This window comes from Canis aureus, chromosome 5 (assembly GCF_053574225.1).
Source record: "Canis aureus isolate CA01 chromosome 5, VMU_Caureus_v.1.0, whole genome shotgun sequence".
Taxonomy (NCBI): Eukaryota; Metazoa; Chordata; class Mammalia; order Carnivora; family Canidae; genus Canis; species Canis aureus.
Genome location: NC_135615.1, coordinates 42,768,481 through 42,790,528, shown reverse-complemented (window position 1 = coordinate 42,790,528; position 22,048 = coordinate 42,768,481). Strand labels below are relative to the sequence as shown.

Below are 22,048 nucleotides of genomic sequence, written 5' to 3'. Positions count from 1 at the left end.
CATTCTCAGCAGATGTGTAAGATCTTCTCAATTTCCCTAATGTAATGAAGTTTTCATAACACAATTACAAAATATCATTTAGGGCACGTGGGTGACTCAGTGGTTGAGCATCTCTGCCTTTGGCTCAGGTCGTGGTCCCAGGGTCCAGGGATCAAGTCCTGCATTGGGATCCCTGCAGGGAGCCTGCTTCTCCCTCTACCTATGTCTCTGCCTCTCTCTCTTTTTATTTAAAGATAAATAAAATCTTTAAAAAATATATCTTTTAAACATAAGACAGCTCCACAGATCTAAACTATGTATATGAACCATTTGATAGACCTTACTTGCTGCCACAGCTCTCAACTTCTTAATTTTTTCAAGACCTCTTATTTATTTATTTATTTATTTATTTATTTATTTATTTATTTATCACCCTCAGGTTTTTTCACACCCACACCAGGACCAACTATTGGCTGTATCGGGAGGATGATTTTCACCAGGAGACAAATTGTGCTATTGGTGAGGTGATAATGTTGCTTCACTTTTAGGAAAGTCATAGTGCTTACTTCAACAGCACATACACTTAGAAAAGTCACTGCATTTCTAAAGAGTAAGGCTGCTTTGGATATTGGCAGTTGCCTAGGATCACTCACTAGCAGTAACCTAGGCTGCCCACTAGTTTCAGAGTACCCATAGTTCGAACCTGGGAAACCGCAATATTAACAATGGCCTCATGCCATGGACCTTTGAGGTCACTCACAAATGCTGTATTTCTTTGGTTAAGACATAATTCATTGTATTTTATTACAGTGATTTACTACCATGTTTTTAGGAAAAGAAAATATGTCAGTTGTAAGCAGTGTCTCAATTTCTGGAATATTGAAGTATGTGGGGGGATCATATTAGAATGGAAGGAACAGAAGTTAAAATTGTGGATGAAAAATAACAAGTTTAAAGAGTTGTTTACTCTTAAATTAATGATTAAACTAATCATAATTAAACTCTAAGTGTTGGTAGTTCTAATTCCAATTTATTCCTCCTCCCACCAGAGTAGCTGTCAGTTAAGTCTTTAAGTATTTTGCACATCAGAATCACCTGGGAACTTCTAAAAATGAAGATTCCATGTCCTCACCTTAGAGTTAATTCAGAATGTGTAGAGAGAGTTTTTTGTTGTTGTTGTTTAATTTTTATTTATTTATGATAGTCACAGAGAGAGGGGCAGAGACATAGGCAGAGGGAGAAGCAGGCTCCATGCAGGGAGCCCGATGTGGGATTCGATCCCGGGTCTCCAGGATCATGCCCTGGGCCAAAGGCAGGCGCCAAACCGCTGCGCCACCCAGGGATCCCTGTAGAGATAGTTTTAACTAACTCCTCCTTAAATCTCTTCAAAGCTTGAGAATCAATATCTGAAACCCATGGCTGAGAGAAATATGGATCTTTCTTTGGCCTGCTTTCCTTTTTAAATTTTATTTCGATTTTCATTTGTCTTTTCTTTTTTTTTGAAATTGATATTATGCTTCCATTGTCACTTGGACCCTAGTTAGAATTTCATCTTATGTATCTAAATGTGTAGAATATCTTCATACTCCATAACACTTCCAAGAATATCTCCTAAGAAAATCTTTTAGAAAGTAAATATTTGTTGGTAGTATATAATATAAATTCAAATCTCTCTTCTCTCTGACTTCTACTCTTAGGAGAAAGTGCTCAGAAATCATCCCCAGCTGGGATGCCTGGGTGTCTCAGCCAGTTAAGCACCTGCCTGTTTCAGCTCTGGTCATGACCAGGGTCCTGGGATCGAGTCCAGCATTGGGCTCCCTGCTCAGTTGAGAGCCTGCTTCTCCCTCTCTCTTTCCGTCTGCCTTCCGTTCTCCTTCTGCCCCTGCCTGTGCTCTCTGTCAAATAAATAAATAAAATCTTTAAAAAAAAATCACCCCCAACTTAAGCTTTTTCGTACCTGACCTTTCTCAGACTGGTCAATGTTTAGCCTTCTTCAAAACAGCCACAAGTTCTGTCCTGTGGAAATATCAATTCAGATCATGGCTCCTTTCCCACCTCTTATTTCAATTCCTTTTTGCTAGGAAGACTCTTTACTTGCTATTTTGGACCTGATTTATGTAGCAGACATTGACTCACCAAATTCGGTGTCACAAACCCGCTGTTACATATCACATCGACAGTCTTACTTAAATATTTGGAAGGAGAATGCATGGCGGAAAATATGTATATCTGTCAAATTTGGAGTGGGATATGTCACCAGGGAGGATGTACCAATGCTAGCAAAATTGGTGGCTACACATTGAATTTCTGTGAGCAATAGCATCATAAAAGTAGAATAAGAGTATCTCATGGGTCATGGGAGGGGACGCTATCACTCTACCACAATTTAGTAGTAATACAGTATTTCCTAAAGTGTGATGTTAAATGGGACAAGGATGGATTTTTTCCCCTATAGTTATATATTTATTGTAGCATTTAATTGAAAAATATTACATACCAGAACTTTGGTCTTATAGATATGTCTGCTTAGATGAAGGCCAAAATAGACTTTAAGGAAAAAATGAGTTGAATGAAAGGAAAATTAATTAGATAATATTATAGGTAACATGTAACTGGAGTGAAAATTGTGTGGGTTGTATGAAAATGTCTGACGTTTGGGAAGCAGTGTATTTATCAATATTGGCTGTACATCTATCATGGGCATCCAGCACCCTTGGGAGCACATGTTCATTTCTGTCCTTTCTGGGATTCTACAGCTTGGCTGCACTTGCCAGGTACTCTGCACAATGCCTGACACATAGAATTAATTACTATGTATTAAATTACAATGTCTGTTTAAACTGTTCAACTTCCTGTATAAAAAAAAAATGTTCACATGTCCTCAAAAAAGGCCTTGGAGGACAACACAAAGATAAAAACACATATGCTCTGACAACAGAAAGAACCCTTTACTGACTGTCATTTGCTGAGTAGATTATTAAGCTTCTCAGAGTCTCTGTTTTCCCATCTGATAGATGGAGGTAATATTTAGGTAGATTGTCACTTTAAGGATAAATGGCAGAATTTTCATCAATTTCTAGTCATACTGCATGGCGCATTGTAGGTTTTCAGTACTATAACTGTTCTTTTTGTTTTTTTAGTTTTTTAGAGAGATGTCCATTATATTAGGTGGCCATTAAAGGTGTTAAGAAAAAGAATTTTGAATATTTATGACAGAAGACATTAATTCACAGGCGTCATTGGGAAGAGGGACAAGACAGAGGAAAAGATCATGAATAGAGTACCTCAGCCAGAGTCTCCCTCCCTATCCTTACCAGTGCTGACTGCAAAGGGTTTCTGGTCAATTCTCTGTTAGAACCCACTTACTGACCTTGAACCTATTCCTGATACTCAAGACTTGGGGAAGATGAAAACAGCCAGCATCCCTTTTAAGCCTTTCTTTAATCAGGTAGCTAAAGTGATTCGTTTCTTCAAGAGTGTTTCCTTATTAACAACATTTTAAAACTCTTCTGTCCATTCTACTCTTTGTCTCAGCTGCATGATATTCCACTGTAGAGCTATTCCATTGTAGAGGGTGATATTTAAATTGTTTCCAGTGTCTTGCTACTACAAACAATGCTATAGTGACTAACCTTACACATTTATTTCACACATGTGCAACTATACCTATGGTAGAAATTCCTAGAAGTAGAATGTCTAAGTCAAAGGGTGTGTGCATTTTCAATTGTCAAAGATGTTGCCACATACCTCTGCAGGAAGATTGTGCAACTTTACTTTTCCACTACAGTACAGGAAAGTTTCCCCACATCCATGCCAAAAAAGCACTTTAAAAAATGTTTTTCCTGATACATAAAAAACAGAATTATAGCTTTAAATTGCAAGTCTTTAGTTGTGCATAAGATTGAACTACTCTCTTTCACTGCGCTGTATTAAACTGAGAGACCAACCTCCCACCCACACACTTTATCCTTAGGATAGATGGTCAGAGCATTTCTGCCCTGAAATTGACCTTAGATTTCACTTAGCCCAACTCTCACTTTGCAGGTCTGGAAGCTGAAGCCCAAAGTGTAGAGAGTTTTGCCAAGAGTCACATAGCACCTCAAACATATCTTTTACTTAACAAGTGACCATTCACTGTCTCTGAATTAAGTGCTCTTCCAATTCCCTTCTGACGCCAATAATCTACCACTTAAGATGCAGAAAAGATAAATGATTGTACTAGAATTCTGGGGTTCAAATCTAGTTTGAGCAAGACAGGTTTTTCTGCACATTCACAATGGGCTTGGCTTGTCTGATTCAAAAGGCATTCCAAGGAATCAAGTAATCAGAGGATAATTATCCTTAAGAGCAAGGAATATTCTCCCTTGTAGCACCAATAAGCAGATTCCAAAGTGATTTCGCTCATGCATCCTGGCTATAACAGATGATGAGATAAAATTATCCCGGCTGATTTGTGTTCAGATGTTTGCTTGTACCTTGTTATTCACACTCTGCTATGCTGTGAGTGCTATTTTCTCTCTCCGGCTTTACCCAGTAAATGCTGCATCCATCAGAAAAGTGAACAAACACAACTCCATTGGGCCTCTGACCGTCTTTACACACAGCCACACTGTAATGCTTCTGCTTCTGAGAAGCTTCCTAACTCCACCTCAGATCTTTTCTTCAAAGTCAGAATAATCAGTCTTACCAACTACAAAAAATTACTGACAGTCAAAAATCTGTAAGAAGTTAAAGAATCCAAATCTGTCAGACTTCACCATAATGGTCGTGCTGATTGATTATCAAAGAGAATCCATTTGATATTCTATGGAGAAACTGAATGATCTTTAATAGATAATTTAGCCCTGCAGGAGAGTGCATCATCCCGCCCTGGTTAGCTTTCCTCTTTGTACTGATGTTAGTACCAAAGACCTCAGTGGGGGAAGGCAGGGGGACAAAGGGAGAGCACAAAACCATCTCTTCTTGACAGAAGAAAGTATGAGAGATCTGGATTTTATCACTAGATCTACCATTAACTAGCTCTGAGACTCGAAACAAGTCAAAACATACTCTTTACCTGAAGTTCTTTACTGCTTTGAAATTCTAGATTGGCTTTTTTATGCCTTAGGAAATTCCCATTCTGTTGCAAGCAAATAACATCCATTTCAAATTTTTTCAAGTGTATTTGTCAGGAGTTGTTTTACAAGTGACATCAAACTGATGTAAACAGGAAGGGTAACTTACGCCATGTAAATGGAAAGTCTAGAGATAGAGCTGTCCTCAAGCATATTTGGATCATCAATGTACTCTCAGTCTTTCTTTGTCTTGGGTTCTACTGCCCTCTGTATTAGCTCTACTTTAATGTTGGCAAGGTAGCCACTACCAGATGTATCCATCAACTTGAGCAAAATAGTTCCATAAAAAGTCCTGGAATTGAGTTTCACCAGACAAAATCACATCCATCCTAGAACGAGCTGCTAGGACCATCTATGGATCGTTTATCAATCTTTTGCCACGCAAGTAGGAGAGAGGTAGAGGGAGAAGCAGTTGGCTCTACTGAAATCATATGGAGTGAGGATGGAAGAGGGGTGGTTCCCTGAAGGAGGTTCTATATGTAGAGATGATGGGAATGTAAGATTAGGGGGCAATCATTTTCGGTATCATTGAAGCTTAACTTTTGCCAACAAGATTCTCAAGGTTCCTACTTCTCTCTCTACTTATCATCTTACTTGTACCAATTGTGAGGGGAAGGAGAAGGAATCTTCATTCATCTTTAAAATATCCTGCCTCTACCACTCAACTACAAACCAGTATCTGGTGGCAGCATGATTCACTTATTATCTTTGGATCCAAGCCTCCTTCGTGTAATCCCAAGATACTCACTACTCTTTAACCAGAATCTGTATTACTTTTCTATATCTTATGTCTCTCCTTAGAGACTTTTTTATTCATGGCATTGGTCCTGATGATATTTTGATGGTACAGGTCTGGGTAAACAAAATCCTTACTATATCCTACAAGGTTCTATATATTCTTACTCCTAGCTACCACTATTTCCCTCTGTCACTTTCCCCTCTTCACAAATGGTCCAACCAATTGAATATGCTCAAATATCAAAACATCCTTAAATTTCTTCTTGCTAGAATGAAGCAGTTCATGATAGGTCCATGTTCCCACTGCAAATACCTAGAAAAGCCATAATATGTTACACACGTTGTATTTTAAAGGCATTTAGAAAGCTGAGGAAGCAAGGAAGACCAGAGGGACTAAAATTTCAGAAAGGAGAGAAACTTTGGGAAGTGATCTGAAGATCTGCAGTTGCTTTTTTTTCCTTGGTGATTTGCTAATTCTTAGGTCTGGCTGCAGGCTGAGAATCAGGCTTGGTCCTGATTCAGAACATTTAGTAGTGACACAATGAAGGAAATTCAAACATACAGCTGGATTTCCCTCATAAGACACTTGCTAAACTCTGAAGCTGTCATTATCTCGTCAAATATTACTTCTCCCCAAGTTTGCCTATTTTCTCCTCCTGGAGATACCATAAGATATATATTAGACTTTCTTGCTCTGATTTACATTTGTGTCAACCTCGTATGCCTTTTTTTCACTCATTTTGTTTGTACTATTGATTCATTTCTTCAGCTCTGTCTTCCAGCTCATTAAGTGTTTCTTCATTTGTATCTAAGTTGATAGTCACCATTCATTTAATTTTCAACTATGATTATTTTTTTCCTTCATAAACTTTCAGTTATTGTTATAAAGATTCAATTTTGGTTATTTTAGAAATTCTATTTGTGTGATTACTTTCATAATTTTTATTAAAATTGTCTATTTTATAATTAGTGCTTGTATTCAAAATCTCTTTATGTTTTAATATTTTTAGCATACATGACTTACATTTTGTGCCTGATAATTTCAATATTTGAATCTCTGTAAGTCTGATTTTATTGTCTGCTTCTCTCTCCCAGTAAAATTTTCTACCTTGGAACTTTATCTGGGAGAATTTTTTGAGATCTATTTTGACAGTATGCCTCTCCAAATAGGTTTTCAATTTGCTTCCTTCCATTCACTTAGATCACTGGTTTTTCATCCAACATGTTTTCAAATAACATAGGTAGTATACTTTCAGATCACACACCAACATAAAAGATGGATGACTTGTGGCAATTTCCCTTGGTATTCTTCTGGTAGAGTTGGCTGATATTTAATTCTCTTTGGAAACCCAATTATATGCAGGCTCCTTCATAAAATAAAAGGCCATATTCTTGATAGGTACTAGGGTTTATTTCCTATCCCTAGTGTCCAAGAATCATCACATTTTGGCTGATCCCCCTAGGATCGAATCATCTGTGATTTTTTTTTTTTTTTATATTCCTGGAATCCTATTGTTGGTCTATTACTGGTTGTTGCTATTCTTGTTAACCTGTAAACTCAGGTGTTTAAGTGGGCAAAATGTTTAAGAAAACTAGATCAGTGTATGGCTGGAAAATAAATTCTTTTTTTTTTTAAAAGAAATTCTTTTTAATTAATCTCAATGTCCTAAGCCACTCAGCCTAACCACCTCACTTTTCTGTCTTCCTACCTTCTTTCTTCATAGTCTTATTCTTATTTACTCTTATAAAAGACTCCTTTGGGATCCCTGGGTGGCACAGCGGTTTGGCGCCTGCCTTTGGCCCAGGGCGCGATCCTGGAGACCCGGGATCGAGTCCCACATCGGGCTCCCGGTGCATGGAGCCTGCTTCTCCCTCTGCCTGTGTCTCTGCCTCTCTCTCTCTCTCTGTGAGACTATCATAAATAAATAAAAATTAAAAAAAAAAAAGATTGTCCCTCTCCCTCTGCTCCTCCCCTCATTAACTAAATAAATACATACATAAATATATATATAAAAAAAGACTCCTTTAATTATTTTCTCACCAATGTAGATAACTTTCAGATCTGTTTGTCAGTTCCCTTTTCTTACCCTGGAAATCTTTCTATATCTGTCTTCTCTGTATCCAACCAGGTTAAAGCCAAATTCTGTCTTGTTTAACAATTGCAGTAATTTTTTTACTGTAACCCATTTTGACTCACTAATGCACAACTTTGTTCATGTCACACACCTATTCAAACCATCAGCAATCCATTTGACCTACTAAACAAGGCTTTTAGCTGGCTTAAATTTCTTTCCAGCTCTATTTCTCTCAATTTCCTTTACTTACAGCACATAATTGGTGTGTGTTAGTGTTTTCCTACCATATATTATATGTTTTATATATATATATTTGTATATATTTATTTCTTTATTAGATTGGGGTCACAGGATGAGCAAAGGCAAGAAGGGGTAGAAGAGTATAGACCAATTACGGGAAAAGGTGGGTAGCAAATAGATTCTTTATAGACAAATGTTAGACTACATATTGTGATAAATGAGATTTGGGCCAGATTGTAAAGAGCTTTCAATGCCAGAAAGGTTGTCTTCATTCTATGGGCCAGAGGGCACGAATGAAAGACTATATTGTATTTATTTTTGTATAACCACTTTGCACAATTCTAGAGAGCATACATGAATGACATCACTCAAAATTGTGCAGTCATTGGTCTCAGTAAACCTCATACCATATAAAACAAAATCTTAAGCATGCCTGGCATTTGATATCTGCTTACAAAATTTCATCCAGCCTCCACTGGGATATGTCTTAACATTATTTTTGTAGTTACCCAACCTTGTTGGATTGGAGAGAGTTAAGACAGGTAACACTCTGTAATACTGAAAAGATCTCATAGAATATAGTTTTGGTTTTTTTCTCTCCTTTAAAACAGAAGCAATATTCTAATATTATATTCAGATTTTAATTTTTTTATTTATTTATGATAGTCATAGAGAGAGAAAGAGAGAGAGAGAGGCAGAGACACAGGCAGAGGGAGAAGCAGGCTCCATGCACCAGGAGCCCGATGTGGGATTCGATCCCGGGTCTCCAGGATTGCGCCCTGGGCCAAAGGCAGGCGCTAAACCGCTGCGCCACCCAGGGATCCCTATATTCAGATTTTAGATACTGGATGTGTTGTGGCTTTAAAGTATAATAGAAATATGTATTATTCCGTATAACCTTACCAGAAAAAAATGTTTTGATTTATTTAACTTCTATCTTTGATTTATTTAACTTATGATATATCAAGAAGATATGTCAAACATTTATTCTCAACTCCTATAAATCATTATGTAATAAATGAGTATAAATGAGGGAGAAAATTTTCTGAGCTAGCTAGCTTTCTGACTTTCTCTGTTTCTCTGTCTCTGTCACACACACACACACACACACACACACACAGATACACCTTTGTTTCCATAACTATAGGAGAAGAAAAGAGAAGCCTCTTTTGCTGGCTAGAAGCTAAGGAAGAATAAAAATGTCTGGGCCAAGGGCACAAGCTAGGCTTGCTTCAATTGGAGCACTGCTATCACTGTTAGATAATGCCATAAGAAGGAATCCTACTCATCTGGCTCTCCTTAGAGAGGAAATACAGGAACTGGTTTAGCCAAGCTGCAGATTAAGAGAAGCCATCATAAATTTTACTTATTTTGAGTCTTAGGGAAAGAAAGCCTGGATCCTTGAGGGTTTTCTACCTTATAAAGTGGATATGGGAAGAAACCCGGCAAATGGTGCCATTTTGCTTTTCATTTTTATCTTTGACTGTCAACCAATGAATAGGCTTTTGTTTAAGCTTGTGCTAAAGAGCCCTTAATTCAGTTGGATTGGTAACTATCTATTAACTGCCAGATTTGTAATAAAAATCACTCCATAGGAGTCCTGAGTGTTAATACTTATCATATCTTTTTTAAAATTTTTATTTATTTATGATAGTCACAGAGAGAGAGAGAGAGGCAGAGACACAGGCAGAGGGAGAAGCAGGCTCTATGCACCGGGAGCCCGACGTGGGATTCAATCCCTGGTCTCCAGGATCGTGCCCTGGGCCAAAGGCAGGCGCCAAACTGCTGCGCTACCCAGGGATCCCAATACTTATCATATCTTTAATTTGTTTTGATTCTAACTTGATCGTGAATACTCATCTATAATCTGATTTTGAGAATGAGGGGTTCTTCTAGTCCTATGTCCAAAAATGATCACAAACAAAACAAATTGACTTGCTTGCATGTGCTTCTATTATTCTGTCCCTTCAGTTTATTCAGCTTCCAATTTAAAACATCAAACACAGAATTTGTCCCAATTTTATAAGCTTTGAGCCACATATATTCATTACTTTGGTCAAAAGGACGAGACATAAGGGGCACCTGTGTGATGCGTCTGACTCCTGGTTTTGGCACAGGTCATAATCTCAGAGATTGTGGGATCGAGCCCCATGTTGGGATCTGAGTGCAAAGTTTACTTAAGATTTTCTCTCCTCTTCCATCTGCCCCTCCCACACCCCCACTCACTCTCTCTCTCTCTCTCTTTCTCTCTCTCAAATAATTTTTTTAAAAAGGACAAGAGATATAAAATTTGATTTCTGTGCCTATAAAAACAACTTTGTTTTCTGTGTTTCATTTTCTTCACTTGACATCTTTACTGTATTATTTGCAAAGATGAACTCTAACTTTTCTAACAGCAAAGAATGAATCTGAATAGTGGTAAGAGATAAGGAAAGTTTGCAAAATACACAGGCTCAAAAGGATAAGTAACACACAGGCAAAATTCAGAGAAGCAGAAGAGGCCAAATTATATACCAGACTGTAAAAGATGCAGATGGAAATTGCCAGCCACAAACACGGAGGGAGTCCGGGAGAATGACAAATAGCAGCTTTGACAAGCATAGCCTATCAATTTCACTAGACAATTACAGGACCTGTAGGAATCTTGTTGGAGTAGCTCATTTTCCTGCATGGCCTCTCTGTCAGGAAGTTCTGGCCTGGGGTAATGACTGCTTGTGGTGTAGACAGCCCACTGAGGAGTCCTGTTTCTATTTTCGCTGCCCGTAATAGCATTATGATCCTCAAATTAGCCACAAAGACAAGATAGGAAACACCCAAAAAGATAATGAGCCGGTGGCATCCCCTTGGAAAATGAACTTTATCTTCTCTAGCTAAAACAGAACCTTAAAGGGATTTTTTAAACCTCAGCAGTTTTCCAGTGTAGGCAGTAGCACCTGCCAGCTAACCAGTCAACATTAAACCTCAGATTGAATGAAAGTGACTCTATTTGACACCAAGAGAAGAGCTAAGTTTAAATATATTAAATAATTGTCCATAAAGTTCATTAACAAGTAATTGAAAATGTTAGTAGAAGAAAATATTTCTTTGGGAAGGAAGAAACACCATAGATATGCTTAAAAGATTTAAATTTATACTGAAATGTGGAATGTCTAATCAGAATTTCAACCACAAAATTAATTGGGATTCTGAGTCTTTTACCCACTTAAGCCATTAAACCTGAGTTTTTAACAATCCTTTGAAATTGTGGCTTGACACGACTGAGACTAAAGACAAAAACTTGAACTTAAAAAATTACCATAAAAATAAGTTAATTCTTCCACTGGAATGGAAATAAGGTGTTATAATTTCATGTTTTGGATGTGTTGTCTTATGCCCTCCACTCCCTGTTGCCCCTCGAAAGATTAATTTTCAGCATTTTTTTATTACAAAGAAAGGTGTTTGCAAAATCCCTTTGCCATTCCTAACCCCACGCACCACTCACCAGTCTATTTATCATCACTCATCACTTTTTAATTCTGAAAGATGAAAAAAGAAAATGATTTGTAATTTATAGTTATGACATAAATGGATGAGATTATCTCAATGACTACTCACCATGGTCTCATCAAATGTCAGATGTCTAATAGTAATAATAATGCTAAAATATATTGAGTTTTACTGTGTACCATTACTCTTGTATATATTTGCATATATTAGGTTATTTCATCCACACCACAACCCTATAATGCAGAAATTAAAAGGTGGGCAAAGACAAGTTAAGTACTGTGTCCAAGTCCAATATAACTACTATAGGTGGTTAAAGCTGGTTTTTACATCTAGGGTCTGACTCCAGAGCTCTTGCCCTTAACCATTGTGCAACATCATTTCTTTGTAATTTTTAAGATAGATGAGTATGTGACTATATTTATAAATAGCTAACTAAAGATAGAAAAATAGGTATGATTTTTACTGTTTTTGTCAAATAAGAATTGTCTGCTGTTTTAGATTGTATACAAAATTAATGGTACAGATAATTACTTTTGTGCTGTTCAATAAGACAAAAAAATGATAGAGTATCCCCTTTCTCTAACTTCTAGAAAGAAATCATTTGTTTTCATTTTCCACAGTTTTACAGTGTTTATCATCAGTGTTGGAGTTGACAGTTTTCCCTGATATTATTAACTGTCTTGTCAATCTTATCATTCCCCACAGATTTTTAAAAAGACAAATGTTCTGAATCTAACTTGGCAAAAGCAAGAGAGACAGAGAATGAGAGAAGAAGAGACAGTTCTGAGACAGAGAGAGATGGAGAGAGAGATTTTTTTGTTTTGCTTTCAGGTGAACGCTTTTCCCACACTCTCAGGCCAAAATTGTAAGTGCTCTGCTCTCTTCTTGCATTTGCATCAATCTAATTATTCATTCATTCTTTGTTTTATTTAAAAATATTTATTGCATACTGTATTGTTTTTATAATAGTCACTATAGAGAACAAAGCCCGACATCATCTGTTTTCACAGGGCATCCATTTTAGTTGGACGATAAATATTGATAAAAAAAAAAATCAATGCTGTGACACACGCTATTTAGAAAAAATAGCCAATGCTGTGAAAATGTGCAGTAGGAGAACCTGGCTTGATCTGGGAAAAACAGGAAGACTTCCCAGGGCTGCCATGGGAAATTACCAAAAAGTGGGTGGCACAAACAACAGAGATGTATTCTCTCTCAGTTCTGGAGGCCAGAAATCTAAACCCAGGTGTCAGCAGAGTTGGTTCTTTCTGGAAGCTCCGAGATCTCTTGTGTGCGTTTCTCCAAGCTTCTGTTGGTTGCTGCCACAGCAAGGAACACACATCCCTGGTGTTCCTTGACTTGTCGATGTGTGACTCCAGTCTCTGCCTCCTTCATCCAGGCGTTGTTCCCTGTGTGTATTTGTATGTGTGTTTGTGTGCAAATTTTCCTTTTCTTAAAAGCACAGTATTCACTGGATTAAGACGCACCCTATGGTGGAAGGGGAGGAGGGCGGGGGGTGGGGGTGAATGGGTGACAGGCACTGAGGGGGGCACTTGACGGGATGAGCACTGGGTGTTATTCTGTATGTTGGCAAATTGAACACCAATAAAAAATAAATTTATTATAAAAAAAGGAAATATAGACAACTGGAAAAAAAAAAGACCCACTCTAATCCAGGAAGACCTCCTTTTAATTGATGACATTTTCAAAGACCCTATTTTCAAATAAGGTCACATTCAACTGTACTGGGACTTTGAACTTGACCATAATTTTTTAGGGAACACGACTCAACCTACAACAGTTTCCTTGAGTCAATTACATTCAAGCTGAAATCATTAGAATTTAAGGAAGAGAGGACCGTGCAAGGGAGATGCAATGTGTGAAGGAACGTTCTATTTGATGACTTGAAGGAGGATCAAGAAACAGATACCGATGCAGGGAAACACAGGAACCAAGAATTTCAAGAGCCTCCACCCGCAGGTGCAGCCCATGGGCTTCCATCCCGACATCCTTTCATGAGGTGTGGACAGTCACAAACCATGTAGTCTTCACTCTAGATCCAGGGCTCCTTCTTCTGTAGCCTCCTAATCAACCTCAGGTGTTCTTGAGTAGAAAGAGGGGAAACACTCCCCTATTTTGGACAAGGCTATAGGAGAAAAAGTCTATGTGGCAAAACTTCCTTTGGGGTCAAAGCTTGGGTTATGATATGTGAACCTGACATTTAGAAGAAGGCAAGTTAGGTTAACTGACCCTGTTTTCTCATCTACAAAATGGGAACGCTAGAGTCTGCCTCAGTCTCACTATGAATATGGATGAGATAAAGCATGTTCTAATACCTTGTAAGCTTCTAAAGAGAAAGACTATTAAGCAACACTAGGAATAGGGAAGACTAAAATCCTTGGCCTTTAAACCTAGCACAATTTCTGTGAATGCTTTCCCAGGGACAGAAGGAGCAGGGCTGGAGGAGGGGGTTTAGCAATAGCATTTCCCAACGTGTATACTGCGGAGGAGGTGAGAAGGTTAATAATAATCATAACATTTAATGTGTGTACCGTGGAGAGGGTGGGAGAGTTAATAATCATTTTAATAACTCAATTTAAGTACAGTGGTTTATGGGTAACAGCTAGTTTCCTCATACACAATCTCATGCAACGCTTGTGCCTCCTAAGTCCCTTTTTAAAATAAAACTCATGTATGGGGGGATGGGAGAGTTTATGAACACAAACCTTACCTGTTAGCACATTGGCGGGAGTGGTTTGTCACACTTAGTGATCCAGGTTGGAGTGATCTGGGATGAATTGAGGCACTGCTCAAGGAGACGATGGCAGAGGAGGAGAAAGGAGGCCAGGAGGGGCTCTTGTCACCTCCCGAGTCCCAGAGAAGGCCTTGGGAGACAGGAGGAAAACTGAAGAAATCCTGTTCTCACCTGGGACCAACTCTGCCCTCTTTAAGGGTCTCAGCTTTTTCAGAGTAAACCAAAGTACCTAATTGTCAGAGCTGTCATCAAGGTGGGGCAGAGGACTACCCAGTGTATTGTGTAGGGCCACAAAGCCACACAGCTGTGGAGGATTGCCTGTGGACTGGCCCACAGCTGAGAAGGGAAGGGTTACAGCTACGTTCTCCATAGGGTTGGAAGCTCATGAGGTGAAGCATCTAGGAAACCTTTTTGATCCCTACATGAAATTCACCCTGTCATCTGTCGTTCCAGAGTATATGGTGGCATTCCATACATATACGTGCACATAGAGGTGTGTGTGTATAACATCAGGCCTTTTCCTTCACTCGTTATCTTGCTTTTTGTTGTCTGTCTGGAAGTAAGGTGAGTCTCATCGATCCATTAGATTTACTTACGTATTTGTAAACTGCTGCATACTGATTTGTAGACTGGACATATCACCTTATTAAGCCAGTTACTTTTACACGGACATTACATCGTTGATCATTTTTCAGCATTAAGAGTGTTGCACAGGTATGGGTTGGAGCTTTTTGAAGTCCCTCATTACTCCCTTTTAATATGCTATATAATTTCTATTTCTTGCTAATTTTTGTTTGTCTCACTCCACTAGAATATAAACCCCATGAGAGCAAGGACCTTCTGTCCATCTATCTCCAACACCTCAAACTGCACCCAATATATCTATTGGAGGAATGCATATGGCCACAAAATGCTCTGCTTAAAAAAAAAAAAAAGCTCTGCTTATAGTTAAGGTGTACTGTCCTCTTAATAGAGTTAAGTTTTTAAAGGGGCAGGGACAGTCACCCTCATCTCTTGCATCTGCAGTGCTTGGCATGATGCCTTTCTTAGACTGGGAGCTTAATACATGTCAGAGACAAAGAGTGTAGCACATTGTATAAAACCTCAGTCAGGCCTATGTGGCTTTGCATCTCAGCTCAACAATTGACTGGTCATAATTTTGGCCAGGTGACAATATAAGAAGGATTAACAGCAGCTTATATCTGATCCTTCTTAACTGCCTCCATAGCTCCCATCCCTGCCTCAGCCACCACCATCTCTAAGCTAGATTTTTGCAACAGCCTCCAGAACTCTCTCTCATGCAAATTCTTCTACTCTTAATCTTATGTTGGCAGTCACTGAAATGCTAAAGCCTATTAAGTCACATCAGGGCATCCTCCTGTCAGACCCTCCTGTGGGCCATCACTTCGAGTAAAAACCCAAGCTGATATAAACTAGCCTAAAAAGCACAGCATGGTCTGCACACACTGCCCTTCCATTAATGTGTGCCCTCAACTTGGCTGCTGTCCTAGCTTGCTCATTCCCTCCAGCCTCCCTGGCTGCCTGCAGTTCCTGGAACTTGGATGTCCGTACCAACTGTGGAGCTCTTGTGCTTGTCCTGCATTCCACCTGGAAAACTACCCCCACCCCACCCCACCCCACCCTCCGCCACCCAGGCATCTGCATGGCTCATTCCCTTCCAGCCTTTATCCAAATATTTGGTTAGACTTTTCCTTATCTAAAATTACAATCCCATCTGGACACTTCCTATCACTTCTGTGCTTTGTTATTTTTTTTTCCCAGAGCACTTTATCATAATCTAGCATAGTACTTATTTATTTGCCATGCTTATTGTGTGCCTTTCCCATCTAACATATTAGCTCCATGAGCCAGAAGTGTATGTTCTATATTTTATTTTATTTATTCATGGCCAAGAAACCGTGATTAGCAGCGATTAAGTTTTCACATGTATTTGTCAAACTGATGTTAAAGAGAGTGCTTATTTGACACCTACTCTGCTAAACCCTTTACCTGCATTATTCCATGTAATTTTCTCCAGCTCCCTAAGAAGGAGGTACTATAGTGATAGAGCGAAGACAAGAGGCTCTCCGGTCAAACAGCTTGGATGACAACCTCACCCCATTGCTTACCAGCTCTGGGCCGCAAGCCAATCATATGTCTTCACTAAGTCTCCGTTACCCCATCTGAGTGAATACAAGGGAAATATTAATGATTCCCATTTACCACTTTCGGTTGTATTTTGTCAGTCTCTGTATGAAGCCCTAGATTTTCCACCACAGCCCTAGACTTAGGCTTCAAATCTCATCTTATCTAATTATTTCTCTCATGTGATCATTTAAGACTTAATAGCTATTTTGTGTATATTATTTTGCCAGAGTAAAGTACTCCCTTGTCTTACCCTGTTTCACGCAGGAAAATGTTAACTGCTAGATTATAAGTGCCCTGAAAAATGGGATGTATCAGTGAAACAGCCTAAGTGATGAACTTAGTCGGCACTCAGAGCATCGGTAAAGTAATGGTACACAACTTTGTGTTAAATCTCTGTGTCATGCTCTGGACAAGAAATGTGTTTAGTAGCCTCACACTTTGACTTCTATTGAATATGACTTGCTTTTTAGTCATCTGAGAGTTTTAAAGATAATAATAAATGTGAGGGGGACCTGGATAGCTTAGCCAGTTAAGAGTCTGCATTGGGCTCAGGTCATGATCTCACTGTCCTGGAATCCAGCCCCACATTGGCTCCCTGCTCAGTGGGGAGCCTGCTTCTCCCTCTCCCTCTGCCCCTCCTCCTGCTCATGCTCTGTCTCTCCCTCTCAAATAAATTTTTTTTAAATCTTTTAAAAAATAATGTGAAAAAGAAAAAAAATATAGATTCTCTTTCTGATACTAAATGAGGGACTGGTGGTATGTAGTGGTTAAAACAAGCATTTTTGAATCAGGCTGACTGACTTTTAAATTTTGACAGACACATCAGAGGCTCTCAAGGAACAATTGAACGAATGAGTGGCTCATAAGACATATGGGCTGTGTAATTTGGGCAAATCTTAAATTTTCATTTCTTCTCTTGTATAATGGGAAAATGATATCTAGCTCATGAATTTGATTTTGTGAAATAATATGTATGCAATGGTAAGTACTGTGCTGGACATACAGCCAGATTTTAATAGTTATTATTAAACTATTTTTCACTGTCCAGTTCAGAATGTGGAACACTTAACCTCAAATTGAAACTTTTACCTGAAGATTAAGAATTCAGATGAGCTTAGTATCAGATGCAAAAATGGGCTTTTTCCACATTCCTCCACCTCCCCTATCCTCACAACTCTGGTTAATCAATAGTCTTGGTACATCTGTGGTTCTTACCAAATCTTATATTTATTCAATTCTTCCTTATTCCTTCAACCATATGACAAGTACTCTCTCATCTTTCAAGACTCAGCTCAACCATGCCTTCTGTTAGAAGCAGCCTGAGTCCTCCCCAGGGAATTGGATCTCCTCTGTGCTCTAGTAGTGTCTGCTTTGCTTCTCTGTTCCAACACTCATCACATCTTCAGGCCTGCAGTTCATTATTTGAGTGTCGGATGTCTCCCAGTGGGGAGTTGTAGAGAGGATTCATAAATCATACATTCAGGGTTGGACTAGATGACTTTTAACACCCACCTCAGAGCGCTGAAAAGATAATGCTTTTAAATAGCTTAGCACAGCGGCCAGCTTTAGTAAATAGCCAATAATAATAATGATGATGATGATTAGCAGTAGCAGTAGCATTCATCTGTCACAGTATGAGGTGAGTAAGCAGATGAAGTTTAATAATTGTCTATACAAATGCTATTATGATCTAGAATGTCATAGGCCAGGGCCCCAGAGTTTTGGAAATATCAAAGAATACTTACAGTACAAAGAGGAAATTTGGCTCTCAGAATCTTCCTGTAAAGGTCCATGTGGGGAAAAATTTTGAGCCTTTGAGACTGCTTTTCCTAATAAGACTGTCTTTAGAAATAGTTTCAAACCTTAAATGAGAAACTGTAATTCCTACTTTTTATGCAGGAAGTAATAAGCCAAGGAAAGTACTGGGGGGGAAAATGTGTTTCTCAGATGTAAGTTGCTTACATTTGAAAGTATATTGCTTAAATTTCTGAATAATTAGATACTATTATTATACTCCAGAATTTAATGGGATAAAATAACACTATGATTAAGTCAATCGTGAATTACACTTCCCTCTATAATCGTCCTTATTCGGGAGAACAGCATTAATATTTTGTGGGTTGAAGGAGTTCTTCACTCCTGCCATTGAAAATTCTGTTTTGGCCTAATTTATTTAATCCAATAAACATTTTTATAACTGAGTACATACTGCTGGGTTCTGTGCTAAGCAGTGAGGTTAAAAGTGGTAAACAGACCCAGGAAAATCTCTGCCTCTGTGAAACAAAAGAGGATAGAGATATTGAAGGAAGAAAAGTTAATTTCATAGGTTTATGAAATTAGGTCATATAGTTTATTTCCCTAAGTGATTTGTACTCTCGAGTCTGTGAGATATACACAGGAGAGCCTGGCAGGCAGTGAATAAAGAGAAGAGTAGGTTTGATTTAAAAAACAAAAAAACAAAAAAAAAACTGTGTTCCCAGTGATTTCCAAAAATTGATTTATTCAAGGTCCAATCTAATTGACTGTATAGCCTTTCCTGAGAAGGGGCCCAGCATCCATTTAGAAGGAGTTTATTCTGATTTTGTTGATTTCAGCCGTCCATCTTATGGTGTGAACACTGTGCTGTGACTAATGGCTGGTTCACTCTTCAGCAGAGAGAAGGGGCATTTTAGAGTCCAAAGCATTTCAGATTTAGGAATGAATTTCTAGGGGCGCCTGGGTGGCTCAGCGGTTGAGCTTCTGCCTTTGGCTCAGGGCGTGATCCCAGAGTCCCGGGATCGAGTCCCACATCAGGCTCCCTGCATGGAGCTTCTCTCACTGCTTGTGTCTCTGCCTCTCTCTCTGTGTCTTTCATGAATAAATAAATACAATCTTTTTTAAAAGCCTTACTCCTGGCTTTAGCTAGTTATCTAGTCTCACTTTTTGTCCTCTTTCCTCACAGAATGCTTCTTCATTTTCCTCCTAGAAAAATTATTTCATTCCGATTGTAGAAGTTATATAACAATTATTATAGAAGTCTTGGAGGGGAGAAGAAAAGCCTTAAGACGTTTAAATTAAGATGTCCTGTCATTTACTACTCAAAACTATTGCGATTTAAACACCTATCTTTATATGTGTGTGTACACATTACTGCCTACTTCATGCTAAATGTCTTAAATCTTATTATGTTGAAGTGCATTAATTTGATTGAGGCCCTGGAAATTGTTTTTGAATAGATATGGAGAGTGGGATGCCTGGGTGGCTCAGGGGTTGAGTGTTTTTGCCTTTGGTCCAGGATGTCCTGGAGTCCCGGGATTGAGTCCCACATTGGGCTCCCTGCATGGAGCCTGCTCTCTTTCTCTGCCTGTGTCTCTGACTCTCTCTCTGTGTCTCTCATGAATTAAAAAAAAATGAGATATGGAGAAAAAATTTTAAGTGAGTAAATAATTAAAAGATGCTACTGTGCGCCCTGAAACGTGATTTCTCTATGAACAAACTGGAGTGTTTCTGGTATAGCATAGTCATTGGGCAAACAGGCTCTGAAGTGAGGCCGTCCATGTTATGTCTTGACTTTGATATTTACCACCAACATGCTTTTGCACAATCCATATTTCTTTTGGGGGCTTTTACCCTCTCATCCATAATATTTATAATGTTATGGATTAAATGAGAAAATGAATATATGGTATGTAGTATACTGCCTGGCTTATATTAAGCACCCTGAAAATATTAGGTCTTGTTATTTCTAAGCACATATGTGACTCCTTTCATCTTTGCAAATTTGTAGATGTGCATAAGTGCTGCATTGTGCAGTGCTCAGCACATACAAAGTGCTCAGTAAAGAGAAGACGTGTTGAGTGATGATGAAGAAAATGATGGTGGTAAGTGGAATAAGAGTTCTTTTAGCTTAGAGAAGAAAAAGTCCTTCTACCCTCCATCCTAATCCAAATGACGTGTTGAGTGATGATGAAGAAAATGATGGTGGTAAGTGGAATAAGAGTTCTTTTAGCTTAGAGAAGAAAAAGTCCTTCTACCCTCCATCCTAATCCAAATGACCTCTCTTTCTGTCTGAACACTGGCAGTGGATTCCTATCTGGACCTCTAACCTCTAGTTCTTTTCTGTTCCATTCTGTCCTGCACACAATTTCAAGATTAATCTTCCTTTAACAAATTGGATCGTTCCTCTCCTCTTAAAAATGTTTATCAGATTCTTAGTAATTCTTAAACAAGACATAAATTCAGTATCTAGTCAGTGAACACACACAAAATTTACTCTCTTTATTTTTCCAGTTGTCCATCCCCATTGGTTCCCCACAATGAACTTTGTGCACCAGACACTGTGATTTATAATTTATTTCTCACACTTATCTTATACTTGTCCTAGCTTCCAGTCTTTTTTTGCTTCTTCCTGTTTGTCCTTCATGTCCCAGCCTTAACCATGAGGGACCTCCCTTTTGGTGAAGTCATTTAATTATTCAGAAATTTTTATTCAGAATCAACTTTGTGCCTGGCACTGTGCTAGGCACTGAAATTCAGCAAGGAGTCAGACAGAGCTGTTTCTTGCCTTCCTGCTGCTCTTCCCCTTGTTTGTGCATGTGTGTTTTCCCCACTCCTTTGGCATATAGTATATGCAGCTTTGTTTGGTACATACATAGTGCATCATCTTCAATTCTAACATTGTAACTGTGGTTCAAGACAGAGTTGTTGATCTGTTTTTTAAATCATTTTCCTACAGAATATAACATACGTTAAGGTTAGGTTGACTACTTTCCACTAGTCCTCCTTATGGTCTTGCTTTCAAGATCCCATCAAACGAAAAAAAAATGTAGTTATACATTGGCCTCTGGGATAAAACTCAAAACGGAATCCTAAATGTCAAAAAAGGAGTTATTTATATTGCTCTGTAATATACTACCTCATACCGTATTATAACGTAGGGAATATAGTGATAGCCAGAGTCTCGTCATTAGAATGTAGAAAATTAAATAAATTCTAATCAAACCATACAGCATATGTGGAAGTTATTTTATTCAAACTTGGTGTCCTCCTAAGTCATACTAATCAGTGTACGTTTTTAAAAAATACGTTATTTATTTGAAAGAGAGAGTGAGAGAGCACAGCAGGGGTGGGGTTGGGGGGCATGTCTGCTCAGCAGACCCCCTGCTGAGCAAGGAGGCCAAGGCAGGGCTCAATCACAGGACCCTGGGTCCTGACCTGAGTCAAAGGCAGACACTTAACTAACTGAGCTACCTAGGTGGCCCCAGTGTGAATCTTAATACAGATACTGTCCTGCCTTTTTTTTTTTTTTTAATAGCGGGTACACCTTATTCTCCTCCTATATATAGAAATTTCTGCTTATGTGTGACATTTTGCAAAAGTGGCTTAATGATAGTTTTTTTTTTTAATTCAAAGTCTTTGAAAACAAGGAAACAACAGAATAGGTAGGTTATGCATGTTTCACTTATACCTAAAATAGGAAAACTTGCTGTCACTTATAAATATAATTATCTGAAGACCACTTCCTTCAATGATTT

The 22,048-nt window shown here is 38.6% G+C and overlaps 1 protein-coding gene across 23 annotated transcripts in view; it reads left to right on the top strand.

The window, feature by feature from the left end:
• JAKMIP2 (janus kinase and microtubule interacting protein 2) overlaps nt 1-22,048 on the top strand; it is a 177,827-nt gene that overhangs the window by 66,271 nt on the left and 89,508 nt on the right. Inside the window, exon 1 of one of the 23 annotated variants that reach the window (XM_077897772.1) lies at nt 12,352-12,497. The exons of the other annotated variants lie outside the window; for them this stretch is intronic. The gene's annotated coding sequence lies outside the window, so the exon portion shown is untranslated. Of the gene's footprint in view, nt 1-12,351; nt 12,498-22,048 lie in introns of those variants that run through there. 23 annotated transcript variants of the gene reach the window in all.